Source organism: Anomalospiza imberbis, chromosome 6 (genome assembly GCF_031753505.1).
Source record: "Anomalospiza imberbis isolate Cuckoo-Finch-1a 21T00152 chromosome 6, ASM3175350v1, whole genome shotgun sequence".
Lineage (NCBI taxonomy): Eukaryota > Metazoa > Chordata > Aves > Passeriformes > Viduidae > Anomalospiza > Anomalospiza imberbis.
This window is the reverse complement of record NC_089686.1, coordinates 45,226,480-45,239,175: the sequence shown is the minus strand read 5'-3', so window position 1 is coordinate 45,239,175 and position 12,696 is coordinate 45,226,480. Positions and strand designations below refer to the sequence as shown.

The 12,696-nt window shown below is 47.6% G+C and overlaps 1 protein-coding gene across 2 annotated transcripts in view; it reads right to left on the bottom strand.

Annotated features, from left to right (window-relative positions):
• CD151 (CD151 molecule (Raph blood group)) overlaps positions 1-7,484 on the bottom strand; it is a 32,551-nt gene extending 25,067 nt beyond the window's left edge. The window contains exon 1 of one of the 2 annotated variants that reach the window (XM_068193850.1): positions 7,344-7,484. The gene's annotated coding sequence lies outside the window, so the exon portion shown is untranslated. Of the gene's footprint in view, positions 1-549; positions 589-7,343 lie in introns of those variants that run through there. The other variant, XM_068193852.1, reaches the window with a different exon arrangement.
• Between the last annotated feature and the right edge of the window lie 5,212 nt (positions 7,485-12,696).

Genomic DNA, 12,696 nt, shown 5'->3' with positions numbered 1-12,696 from the left:
TGCAGTAGCACATTCTACCCTGGAATAACCAACCCTCAAATACCAAGACTCAAGAAAACTTCCTGAGATGGGAGAAAGCATACTTTGTTCCCTCGGGAGCTTCTAAAATCATAACTGGCACATCCCCAGCATCCAGACTTCTCTGAGCTCAGCAGAAAGCAGCAGAGCACTTTGCTCTCCATTGCTGGGCAGACTCATTATCCATCTTTCAATTAATCCAATGCTATTAGTGAGCAGGAGGGGAAAAGCAGTCCACAGCACAGCTCACTTGTAGGTAAGACTCTCATTAAGTCCTTAAGTATTAAAAGCAAAACATACCCAAGACAAAATGCAAGAACAACACAGTCAACAGTCAACAGTTTCTGAAGAAAGCAAGTCACTATCTTCAATACTAAATGCTCACTGTGAAAATGAGGTTCCTCTAGGATAGAGGAACCCAGAAAACAAAACTTATTCTCTTGCTTTTTAAGAGTTTAGAAAGACGCTAAAATCCATGCTGGAAATAACCAGGTCAATTCTAGCACATAAAATATTCCTCCTATTACTCACCTCAGCCAAAAGAGTGTTCTAGCTCTGACCAGGGCAGGATAATGCAGGGAGAGGGGACCAGAGCTGGCCACACGTGGTTATCACTGTCAAAAATTATGAGGATACTGCTGATCCACAGCAGTTGTGCCCTCATACACAGGGAAATCAGCTTCCCACTTATCCCCTTGTAAATGTGTTATTGATAAAAATCACATTGATGTAACTACAATAATTTGTTTCGGCTACTCTCACTGCTCTCTAAGTTGGCTTCCCCCTCCCTTCTTTTTTTCTTAAAGGATTTGAAAATTCTCAATGAAGTAGCAAACAATAAAACCCTTTTTTCTACAAGGGGGTTCTCTTCCACATGGAGACAGTTGCAGCCAAAGTAAAGTTCATGACACCAGTGAAAGCAGAGGTTTTCCTCTGCAACTGTCTGCTTTTCCCTCCTCCCAGGCTTCTAGCAGCACACCTGTGAGTCAGGATGCACGGTTCCACAGTGCCTGAGGGCAAACAGCCCACTGAAGTCAGCCACCACCACCTTGTCCTGGTTTACTGTTCCCTTTTTTCTTCCTCTCTCCACACACTGCATACACCAGAGGTGAGCCGTGGGGAGTGCACAATGGACAGAAAAGGCTTTTGTTTGGCTCTCCAGAGCCCATTTCTGAGGCTGAGCACAGCCTCATTCCTCAAACATGAGCTCAGCCAGACACTTGCACTCTTTTCCCTGGTCAGGAGGAGGAAAAAACCCAGACAACTGGGACTCAAAGGTGCAGGAACCAACCTGACAGTTCTTCCACCCCAAATACAGCAAGAGGTCCACCCAATAACAAGAAATATGTCCTTTTAAAAACCCTCTAAGTGGACAAGGTACATTGGAGACCACACCAAATGTCTCCTCATCTCCAGCAGACCTCTCGCCTTTAGCCAAATCTCCCAGCAAATATGGAAGAGGGCTATTCCACATAGCAAGGGGGAACCAGCAACCAACCACAGGTCAATTCCTCAGCAAGTGGTACTTCCACACAGGACTGGACTCACCCTTTCTATGCTTCATCAGCCAAAACCACAAGCACGAAGCCCAACACTTTCCCATCCACACAGCACCCAGAACCACGAGACTCTCTCCTGCTCCCACGTGTCCATGTGCCTGGCTTCTGTACTCACTGTACACCCCTGGGATGGCACACACAGCTCCCCACCACCCCTGGGAGCTCTGCATGCAGCCTGCAGTGACCATGGAGAAAAGGAGCCAACCATCTCTGTTCCCAGGGCAGTGTGAGGGTGCGATGTGGGATATGAATTCCTCCTTTCTGGATTCCACCAAAGCTAAGAAGAAATACTGACATTCACAAGCCATGACTCACAGCTGCCTTGTCAGACACTACAAAAGTCCTGCTCACTGGCTGGCATGTCAGAAATGTCAGCATGGCTGCCATCTGCCAGTTGGCTCTGATAGTAGATAAATTTGATCAAAACCATCCTTCCTCCTTATTTTCTTTATTGTTGCACCTTGGTGGACAATGAGGGTCAGAGTACACCCAAAAAAACACTGAGGAATTGTGGCTGCTACTCTAGCAGATAACAGGTCAGCAACTCACTCCAGACGAAACAGAAACCTCTCCCACAGTAATTCTTACCTCCCACAGTAATTCCTACCTCAAGCCACTCTTGGTCCCAGTTTTAACTGAATTTCATTAGTGAATGAGCCAGTTAATCCATTGTTCATCCTCCAGCTATGCTGGTAAGGCATATGCTTGTACTGAAAGAGCTGCCAAGGACTACTTTCAGTCTGTGTTGAGCTGATTGCACTCTTGTCTGAGATGCACCTACTGAGTTGTACAGCACTTTTCTGGCTGGGACTGGACAGTCCAGCAAGATGCAAATGCAGCCCAGACTCCAAAACACACCTGTTATTCTGCCATGCAATGTCAATACTGCAAAACAGTAATCATCTGCTTGATCCTTTCTTGTCCACTTCCACTGTCCAAAGGAGCAGAAGTGTTCCAGGGTGAGGTATCAGACACAGTTCCACCTTGTCCATTTGTACAGCACAGCAGATTTTTCTCCCACAGCATCTCCAGAGGTATTTCTTCCTTTAAACCTACCGCTCTCCTACAGCGGCAAAGACATCTGGGAAACATGCTGCAGATTTCAGCCCAATTCCACCATGTCTCAAGAGTGTCCTGTGGCATTCACATTCACTGGACAGAGAGACATAATTCTGTCTCTCAGGAAAAGCACAGAGAGAAGAGAAAACAATCTTTTATCTCTGCTCCTTTGTTTTCCCCATGTGGAATGTGGTATAGAGATGGTTTACCTGAAGTGATTGCTTGATTGGATTCTGGTGAAGGTTGTTTGGGTTCAATGACCACTTGGATCCAGCTGTGTCTCAGACTCAGCAGAGAGTCACGGCTTTTGTTAGGTAAGAAAGAAGTAAGTATGTAGAATAGTATAGTAGCTCTTTAAATAGTATATTAATGTAATATAGTATAGTTTTAATAAAGCAGATCCTTCAGCCTTCTGTTCTGGAGCCAGACATCATCATTTCTTCCCTGAGTCAGGGCACCACATTTTTTACTATAGTGTCCATCTTCCACATCACCGTTACAAGGACAGACTTCACCAAAGCACAGGCACTCACCCTTACAACGTTTCCACTGCCCCACCTCCCCATTGCTGCTTTCTTTCTTATAAAAGTAAAGAAAACCTGGGCTGAACAAGTGAACTTTGCTCCTTTTGTATTCAGATCTGGCACCAGCCACAGATAAGAAACAATGGTCAATGCCAAATATTTTATGTCACCGACTTCTGCCTCAGCTTTTCTTTATGAAGCCTCATTACTGACGCCAGGAACAACCTGTGGGTCTGAGCAACATCCTCTCTTGCACCTCCCACACATCTCATTTCCACCTCTCTTGAGAGACCATGCCACACCCCACATCCTCCACACTCCCTCTCTGGGATGCACTCACCTCAGCAGGCAGGAGAGGCAGCTCCACGGCAGCCTACAGGGATGCAGGCAATGCAACGTCCATCAGAGCTGCACAGTGTGTATTTGCTTGGCTGCACCCTGCAGACAGTGCCTGTAGATCAGCACCCAAATGAATTTAAACAGCTGCCAAGGAGCCTCCCTCAGCTGCTGCAGAACAGAATTCCTGATGTCCTTCTTTATCCCACTAAACCAGTATCCTGCCTTCAATAATGCCCACCATTACTGGGATCAAAAGCATGCATGAAATAAACACACGCACACATATATATATATGTAACTCCATGAAAAGCCCAGCTGGCATATCATGGCATCAGTTCCTGCTTGCATCCTTCTAAGGAGGTGGACACACTTCCAGTCCCATGTTGATCTTATTACACTCTGGCCATACAGATCTGCATAGCAGCTTGGATTGGGGTCATAACCACCCAACCAGCACAAGAAACTCAGGCTAGAAACATGGACCAATCTGGTCACACCCAAATGCCCAGACCCCCAAACATATCTCTTACTCAGCCATGAAATTGCAGGAGTGGAAAATAGTCATCACCCTCCTGCTCATTTTGCCAAGAGTTTTATTACTGCCAGCAGCCAGGACACAGGACTTAGTAGGACTCCCTAAATCCATTCCTCAGGATCCCAGGCTGTTGAGATCACAACCAGAGGAGTATGGCTGGCAGGACAGAAAGGAGCACTGAAGAGAGATGCCCATCAGCAGTGCTGCTACCACAGGGCAGCTCCCTGCCAAGAGGGCCTGGCAGCCAACAGCTTCCGTGCTGTGGGGAGGGATGGAATGAGGCACTCTCCACAGAACTGACAGCACACCTCATCTCCATTCCACACACCTACCATTCCTCATTTCTCCCTCCACACCCTGGCTTCAGACACAGGGCAGAAGGGAAAAGAACACTTCTCACAGACTAGGAAGATGGTTACCATCCTGGGGAAAAGCACTGTCAAAATGCATGTACAAAAAAGGATGGGAAAATGGGATGGTTTTACAGTGACACTTCATTTCATTTCAGCTTCACTGTGGCAAATGAAAAACCACATTCAGGGTCTGAAAGGCAGGATGGCTGAGTGAGACAGGAGACTTGGTCTATATCCTTAGGATCTTGAAGGTTTTTAAACAACCAGGGAGACAAAGGCTTCTGTTCCTCCAAGCCAGAGAAGCTGAGATGAGCTGTCACTTCCAGGAGCACCCCTCCCTCAGGCTTTCCATGACCTCAGCTGTCAGTGCACATGCCCAGGGAGAGCTGGAGACAACCCAGCGTTGAGCTCAAGAGCAGAATACAGTAGAGTTGAGGGGCAGAACATCCTCTCACAAGGCTTAAGGAACAAGGCTGATGAGGCCACTGGGGATAGTAATGGTAAACTGGGACATGAAAAAGCACAGTTACTCTTTTTGTTTTTCAGAGGCTGTCAATTTTTTTCTTTCTAAGCTTCTGCCTTAGAAGGCACAAGAAGAACAAAGGGACAGTATGATTGCTTTATAAATGACCAAATTACCTGGAAATGCCAGACAGGATAGTCTGCCACAAGAGGGAACACATGGTGATAAGAAATGTTACACAAACAAACACATGTAAATACACATTTTCCTTCCATCCACAACCAATACTTCACTGTCTTCCTGAGCAAAGAAGCCAAACTATGTAGAAGGAACAAGTGAATTTGCCTGTGGGGTAACCTGGCTAGAAGAGACACAGCTCTCTAATCAACCCCCTCAGGGCTGTCTCAAGAGCAAGGGAGTTGTTGCTTTCTCTGCATGTGTGAGGGAAACAGTTCAAGTCATGATACAACTTTTATTTGCTGGGAATGATAGGCCTGCTGGAAAGTTCCTAAGGGGAAAGAGAGCCCTTCACAGCTACTCCCACTGAGCATTTTTGCTTGACAAGGGAATACCAGCAGCTTTCTTCCACCCCCTTACTGAAGAATGCATCACACCCAAAGACAGAAACTTTCTGACCCTGCGCTGCAAGTAGCAAATAAAACCCCTTTAACACACCTGCTTTGAGTTAGGAGAAATAAAACTGGTTAAACTCTTACAAAAAGTACAAGAGAGATTAACCAACTCAGACTCCAGAGTAAAATGACTGTCACACATGGGACATTATTTCAAGCACTCAGAAAAGATGTTTTCTTATTGATCCCTGAAGCCAGCATACAGCACAGAGTGCCAGGACTTCTACCAGGCAACTGGGGGAGTCATTCTCCTCCACTGCAGAAGCCACAGGACAATGAACACAAGCAACAGTTTGGAATGAAACACACTTTTTGCAGAAATATGACCAGAAGTGAATGCAGGCCAGGAACTCAAAGACATCACCAGCAAACTGTAGAGCAAGGATGTGATCTGAGGTGAATTACATGGAGGAGCTCAAAAGCTGCCACCTCCTCCAGCTCGCAGCTCAAGCTTCCAGCAAGGGCATGTGACACGAAAGTGCTGGCACACGAGCAGCTGTAGCCAGCCCACCTGTGCAAGCCAGTGCTGTGCCTTTGACAGGGACCTGTCACCAGATGCATCATATAAAGTGTAAGTGATGCTACCCCAGTTTCCAGCAATCCACAGACTGGGAACTGCCTGTCCTAGGCACACAGAATGCTTCAGAGAATATAAATGCACTGAAACTTTTTCACTGACTTTTCTAGTTACCATGAGCTCAGCCAAGACAGGCACCCTGCTCCCTTCACCACAGACAGTCCTTTGGCAGCAATGACAGTCACCCAGGAGGACTGGGATGGACCTTTGCCTTACTGGTGGGATGCTAAGAGACTCTTCATCCTCCACAATACCAGCTGGTAAGACCACTCATCACACCAAAAGCTTCCCTAAGAACCTTGGCATTGGACATAAATGTCACAAAGGAAATGTGTTTTCTCAGTCTTTCAAAACTGTTTGAATAACAGCCTCTGATGGGTGATGCTATTTCAGTCAACACTTTTTCTAGAGGGCACTACATGAACCCTCAGAGAAAGCCAGGAAGAGCTGTAGGAGGACAAAGGAAGTGAAGCAGCGCAGAATTCAAGGGATGCTATAGAGTAGCCTGAAATAAAGATATGTCACTGCTGAAATTCAACAGGATACTGCAACAAGTTGATTACAAAAGCCCTCAGGAAAAGTCAGACTTTAAAAACAATTACCGCAGTTCATGTTCTTCATGACAGGACAGGAAGAAGCTACTGGTAAAGATTCCTCATGGCAAGCAACACCACGGTGCAGAAATAACCCGTTGCCATCAGCTCCCCATCTGATGCAGCTTCCAGAAAAAGAAGGGAACAGAACATCGCCTGGACTGTGTGGTAAACAAGCGCTCGTTCTCTCCCTCCTCCAAGGGTCCTACAAGCCCGGCATGAAGGCCAACTCTTTATTTGTACAACAGGGAAATTTGACTGAACAAAAGGCGGGAGGGGGTAAGAATCGTTTCACAAGACTTATGGCAACATTCAGAACACCTTTACTAACTCCGCGGGCTGTGCAAAGTTTATGACACCACCCGCAACAGGTTAAAACACTTTTCTAAGGGAAAAAAAAAATAAAACAACGAAGCATACAAGGGCCAAGCCCCTGCAAAGCTGTGCAATGCCACAGGGCGCCGGAGGGGAAGCAAAGCAGTGCTGCGGTAGAGCCGGGGTCGGGTGGCCGCCGGCAGGGACGGACGGGGCGCCGGGCCCCGCTGCCGCACACGGCGCCCGGGGCCCGCGCTCTGCCCGGCTCTGCCGTGCTGCCGCCCCGGCCCCTTCCCCGGCCCCGCTGCCCCGGGGCCGCCGCGCCCCCCGCCTCCCCCGTCCCACCGGTGCCGCCATTTCGGGCGCTCCGCCTCACCCTGGGCCGCCGCTCCGCGCCGCCGCACGCCCCGACCTGCCGCGCTGCGCGGGAGGCAGGCAGGCAGGCAGGCGGGGAGGACGCGAGGCACCCTCGGGAGGGCGGGAGGGAGGCGCGGCCGGCCCGGCCCACCCCAGCCCGGGCCGCCTCCCCCGCCCCCCGGCCGCTCCCGGCCGGCTCGGCCCTGCGGCCGGGGCTGGCTGCCCGTGCTCTGCGGCGCCCTCCGCAACCCCGGCTCTCGGCTCCTGCGCCTCGCGTTGCCGTTTCCATTGCCGCAGGCAACACGGCACAGCGAACTCCAGACGGAGCGGCTTTTTCGGATTTTTTTTTTTTTTTAAGGCGTCAGACCTGCTTGTTAAAAGTGTTCTCCACGAAACCCTGTAAATCAAGATCAAGCCCTGACTGGCACATTGCCTCATCCTTCCATTACCTCACTTGAGCCACAGCCCGCATACTTCTGTGCTAAGCCCTGTGCGAGGGATGCTCCCAGGAGAACACCCGCGTCCTCTCCACGGCTGAGAGGGCCTCTCATGGTTTCTCAGGAGTAGGATGAAGAGAGGCGACCTGGCCAGTTTAGAACCTCCTAGGTGTTTGCTTTAACTTCTCCTTGTGCCCAACTCAGAAATCACTTACTTCTTCCAAGGAGTAAACTCGCTTTAGCTCAGAGCTGCTGGAGAACCAAGTGATCAAGTGGAGCCTTGGGGGCAGCTTGCTTGCACACTGACAGATTTGTTGCAAGGAATATGTGGCAGAACCTGGAAGCCACAAGAGACACCCGGCCCCTGCCCAGGTCCTAGCCCTGGATAGCCACCACACTGGGCCACTGCCTTCTTGCCATGTCCAGGGATTTCATGCCCAAACAGGAAACCACACAACCCCCCCAGCCCAGCAGATTTGGGTCAGCAAATGAGCATGACCAGGCACAAGCCCTTCTTTGTGCTTGGGAGAGCCTGCAGGCAAAGGCGAGATACACCGCAGGAGCCCCACCTCCCCGTCCTCAGTTTATTGCTGGAGTAAGAGATTTTATTTTTTTTTACTGCAGATACTTGTTTCCCTTGAGGAGACTAATTTTACCTGGTCAGGTCTCCTGTGGACTAGTATTTTCAGAGCACACAGCTACACTTGTGTCTGCAGCATCATATATATACATCTATAAACATGCCCTGCAGGCTGGAGAGGCTGGAGCCAGGTTATTGTAGCCACCCAACCAAAATTTCCGTGTGACTCATCAACAGCCAGTTTAGTAATGAGCACCTCCTAACAAAGCTCTGAACTGCAGGGTCCCGGGTCTATTGGCAGTGAACGGGAGATTGCCAAACAGAGCATCTGAAGGTGTATAATGGGCTGTGAGATACATTTATCATTGGAGACGAAGTACTTGGTCAATGCATGTTACATACAGGTAAAGATATTACAAAAGAAAGGCCTTATGAAATCAGGCCTTGCTCTGCTGAATTATCAGCTGGACTGTTACTTCTTCTAAGTGCAGCTAGCTAAGTTCCCAGGTGAAGAAATCTTGAGAATGAGAATCTGTTTGCATAACAACCTACTCTTAGAGAGAAAAATAAGTTTCACCTGTAGTAAACAAGAAATCTGTCCCATAGGAATCAGTGAACAAAATATGTAAACTAACCGAATATAGAGAGATTTGACAGACGTGCACCCTAGCCATTTACTGACCAATAAACTGAGTGTCAGTGTATTGTTAGCCAATTAGGTCTAACAGTGTCTCCTGATATCTCCTATAAATATGAGCTTTGTGAATAAAGAACTGACTTTTCTGCATGAAGAAACGGAGTCCCGTCTACTCATTAATGTAATAAATATATATGTTTATAGTCTAAGCAATCAACAAGTAAAAACATCATGAAAAGACACAAACAGAAGGAGGATAAAATAATGTGTGAGTGACTGCATGATCCCCATAGCAGGAACTCATTAATTGTATGTAAATGGCAAAGGTCCCTTGGACCTGGAATAAAGAAGGTACTAGAAAACATCATCTCAAACGTTTGCAATTTCTGCATTTATCCTGTGGAAAAGCTTCAAACTTAACACCGTGGCTTAATGCTCTCTTTTCAGCCCTGTTTTGGCTTTTCAAAGAGATGCTGTCAGCCTAATCCTCTTATGCTTACCCTTAGCATATTGACATGAAACAGATAAGTGAAAGCAAAGCAGAGCGAGGTCCCTTTGCTGGCCTGCAGGGATTTGTGGGGCCATGGCTACTTATCAGAGCAGATGGCTTTTTTGCTTTTGCCCCTACACCTGATTGTGTACACAGGTGCACTGTTGAATGTGCCAGGATAAGGCTTCCCAGGCTGCAAGAAGAATCTTTCTTGTGATATGATTCCAAAATACCTTACAGATTATGTGCAAAAAGTCACTTGTTCACTAAGAGGCTGGAGCCAATATGGTGAATGTATAAGCCCCCAGGCAGCCTTATTTTGCATCCCCCCTCATCTCATGCCCCCTCAGGATATCTCGTTATTTGCATTTATGCTACAGTTTCCAGCAGTCACTTACAAAAGGTGGCTGCTCCCAGAGCTTCCATTTAGAAGCAGGAGAGATTCTGACAAAAAAGGGGGATGTATTAAAATGAAGAACTTTTTGGAAATTCTGGTCTCCTTTAGGTCTGATATCAGACAGGTTTAAAAACTAGCAACATACCCCTTTAGACTGTAAGTGGCTGGGTCTTCCAACAGGACATTTAATCTTTGTGCTGAGAGACAACAAAGGACCTTCCAGTAATAAACCCCACCCTGCTGCTTACCGTTGTCCAAGCTCAGCCTGCTCAAATTCTGTGCCATTTTGTCATCCTTGAAACAAAAATCCACCCTTTCCTGCTTACAAAAAATATATGTTACAATGAACTACTTGTGCTATCAGTTTATAGCAGGGGAAATGAGTAATAATTTGTTTGGTCAAAACTGCAGAGTGATTAGTTCTGTAATGCATGAACATCCAGCTGGAGCCATGCCAGGGCACATTAAAAGCAACCAAATTCCTAACTCTAGTGAAAAGGATGCATGGGACATTAATAAAGTTTTAGTTCAATGAGTACAGGTGACAAGGTAAGAACCAGTCCCTCTCTGAAAGCACTATAACCCCAAACATTGGGAAAGTGTCTCCCCTTTTTCTCCTCTGTGCTCTGCCTTCCCTAATCAGCTGGATGGACTCTGGCTACTTAAAGGAGGCAAAAAAAGACTGGAGATTCATTTCTCCTGAGCTGCCCCCAAGACATGGGTTCCTGGTTAACTCTCTCCCTGCTTGTAAGACCCCCTGTGTACCACCATGGGGGACAGGCCACTTCCTGAGCAGTGAGAAGGGGAGGTCACACTAGGATCAGTGATTGAAGATGGGAGGCTGGATCTCCTGCAGCACCTGAAAAAAAAAATCTCTCAACGCAACCACTTTTAAGACAGCATTTCTTTATTGCCTGTACTGTTTGCACACTAAGAAAACATACTTAAGGTTGTACATTGAAAGAACCTGCTGGTTCTTGCCATTGCAGTATGACAGCACTGATAAAGGTAATACACAGAACTGGCCCATATTTGTGTGTCAGCCGTGTTTCACGCCTTTGTCTTGGGTGTGCCGTGTGCAGAGCATGGGAGGCACACGTTCAGAACACCTTAGCATGGATTCCCCTTCCCAAAAATCCCTCCTTGCAAACACGAGTAGTTCCCCTGAAGCACTCTAGGTCTTACTCCAGACTCCACACCAGCTACCCTGGTTCCTTCAGGGCCTCTTGTAGCTTTCTGATTCCCAGTCTCTGGAAGGCATTAATGCAGTTAAACAGTGTGAGCCACAGCTAGCCAACAGTAAGGACTGAGCAGGATCTTACTACTTTTAGCTTTTCCTTTTACTCAGAAATCCTGCTCATCCAGAGAAAAACTTCCTCTTTCCTATCAGAAGTAAATGGCACCAGGAGGAACCATGGAAATTCTTTGTAATACTGATGTCTGTAGGTGACTCAGAGCACTTTTCCTGCCTGGCATATTCCCAGCAAAATTTGTGCAATAAATAGCCATTCAGAGCACCCACCTCATCCCAAGAGAGGAAAGACCATGGACAAGTACTGGCCTTCCCTATACTGCAAGGTTTGGGAGCTGCATCACAGCTGCAGTATCACATCTTGTGCCTAGAATGTCAGAGTCACATACAGAAACAGCCTCGAAGACAAAAGGGGAAAGGGCACTAACAAAAATCTCACTTAATCCGAAGCTTTGGGAGCTGAGCTGCAAACCAACCTGCAAACCAGAAAGCATCACACCCCAGATGCTCCATGCCCAGGCACTGTGGCAGCTTTGCCAACAGAAGCACTTCTGGGGACAGTTTCTACCTCTGCCCTGCTTTGTCCAGACACTTAGTGACAAGAAGGCCCCTTCCCAATGGGAATAGATTCAGTCCAGCTCATTCTCAGGCCCTTCACCAGTAAAGTAAGGCTGTTGCTCAAGGTCCCTGCAAGAGAAAAAGGTACATTTCACACAGGCAGCTGCCTTGTGCTTCCAGCTCAGGTGCATTTGAAAGCACTCTAGTGGGATCTTTCAGGACAGAGGATAAGGCAGTTCCAAGTTGCTGGAGATTCTTCAGGAAAGGATAAGAGAATGGGAGGAAACAGGCAGCATTCAGCCTTAAAACAGGCTATATATGGCTCCCCTGGTTTGTACAGCACAAAGGGCCCCTCCTGCAAAGGGCTATGAATCAGCAGCACATGGCAGCGCCTGCAGGTCCCAGGGCAGCTGCTCTGTGTTCTGTAAACATCCACTAGGACAGTAACGAGGTCCATAAGGGTGACAAAGCAATGAAAATCATTGGGATGACTCATCCTATCAGTTCATACTATAATCACATATGGAATCTGTTAACTACAATATTGACAAGTCCAACCAAATCCAGATCTTGCAGGAAGTGGTGGAAGTGTTCCCACCACAACAGGCTCTCAGCTGAGCACTGCTGCTGCAGAACCAAGAGGAGCTGCTTCTCTTTGAGACAGATGGATCACTACTCGGAGCTAGCCCAAATTTAAAATATTTTCTCTCTTACACAGAAATTCTATTTAATACAGACCCACTGTGTCCTCTGCTCTCTGCTGCTAGGCCACTTCTTTGGCAGAAAGAACAGGAACAAGGCTTCATCCCTCTGCAGGGAACAAACCTCTCCAGACAGAAGGCCCAGTGTGTGCTACTAGCTAAGACTAGCCAAATTCTCCCAAAGAAGCAGAGGTCTCTAGAGACCAGGGCTGCATGCAGACTTGGGAAGTAGAACAGTGCAGATAATATGCACATTTTGGCCTGATTTATGCATCAAAATTCACAGACTGGGAAAAGCTGCACCTTCCCCAAGTCTCTAG